This window comes from Sinocyclocheilus grahami, unplaced genomic scaffold (assembly GCF_001515645.1).
Source record: "Sinocyclocheilus grahami isolate Dianchi unplaced genomic scaffold, SAMN03320097.WGS_v1.1 scaffold785.1, whole genome shotgun sequence".
Classification (NCBI taxonomy): domain Eukaryota; kingdom Metazoa; phylum Chordata; class Actinopteri; order Cypriniformes; family Cyprinidae; genus Sinocyclocheilus; species Sinocyclocheilus grahami.
The window spans coordinates 225,386-226,805 of record NW_015505964.1 but is presented as its reverse complement, the minus strand read 5'-3'; the positions used below and the strand labels follow the sequence as shown (position 1 = coordinate 226,805).

Sequence of the window (1,420 nt, the reverse complement as noted above, 5' to 3'; positions counted from 1 at the left end):
ATATATATATATATATATATATATATATATATATATCCCCTACACGGTTTCTTTATTTGTTTTTAACAGCAGAATTAATATTTATCCATTTACGGATAAATATACATATAAACCGCTGTGCTGTGCTGCTCATATTAATCACGCAGTAAAAATGCCCCTCCCCGCGCCCAAAACCGGTTGCCTGTGGATGAGAATCCAAAACAAGGACTGGTGGGAGGTTGTCCTGCTCCACTTCACAGTTGCCGAGTGAAAGGAGAGTTTTATAATGACAGGACACACATTTATACAACACTTTATTCAAAAGGAAGAGCCGTTCGTTCTGCGCGTCATACGTCATTACTCTATTTCTGCGTCATTACACATGATCAAGTGTTTACATGCACTCTCAATCGTATTAGAAAAGGAACAAACCATCCCCTTCAATCCGATCGAAATTTCATTGTCGAGCTCAATTGGATCGATTAAGGTGTTTACATGAAGGCTTTTCAGTCCTTATTTTTGACGTTCTCCTGAGCTCAAACACAAATATGCACAGGAGCGTTTACCAAATCTATTTCACCAATATCCTATTACATTTTCAACCTATGCCGAGTTCACACTGCACGATTTTAGCCCGATTTTTCACTCGCCGACAGGTTTTGCGAAATCGCTGACAAATGCCTGAAATCGGAGGCAAATTGGTGCTCGTTCACGCGAGTGACAATCACGCAGTGTGAATTATCAAAGACGCGATCTGAGGGAATCGCCGACACGTCGCCGACGCCCGTGAAATATTTGGCATGCTAAATATCTGGAGCTGTCGGCGATTCACAAATCACACTGTGTGAAATGAGTTCTGACTGAAAAACACATCGGCGATGACCTACAGCCAATGAGAGACCAAGATACAGGGCAGCGGGAAATTCGGGGAGGAGTTATAGACCAGAATATCAGTATTTTAATAGATACAGCCTATGAATTATATCACACAGACACAAACACAAACATTTGCTTGACCAGCCACAACATCAGTTACTGCAAAATTATTTACCTCCAACTCTCTTTGCAGAACACCCAATCCCTGTTCCCTGCATCTCCCTCCTGCATAATCTGTTTTTCTCATAGCCAAAATCATCACAATTAAAAGAACCAAAGACTTAAACTACTTCAGTCTGTGTGCATTGAATTTATTTAATACACTAGTTCCACAATTTGAGTTGAATTACTGAAATAAATGAACTTTTCCATGACAAACCGTGCAGTGTGAACTCGGCATTAGGGTGCTTTTCACTGCGTGAGAAAATGAGAAAAGTGTCAATTGCGTGAGTCTCACTTATTAATAAAGATTTTAACGAATAGTAATCACTTGTTTTATGTTACATTCAACGGTGAGTTCATATTTACGGTCATGTTACTCAAAGAAATGTTTGCAAAAAATCGC

The 1,420-nt window shown here is 39.6% G+C and overlaps 1 protein-coding gene across 1 annotated transcript in view; it reads left to right on the top strand.

The window, feature by feature from the left end:
* The window catches only part of nmt1b (N-myristoyltransferase 1b), a 10,305-nt gene that overhangs the window by 4,476 nt on the left and 4,409 nt on the right, over positions 1 to 1,420 (top strand). The gene's annotated exons all lie outside the window — the stretch shown is intronic.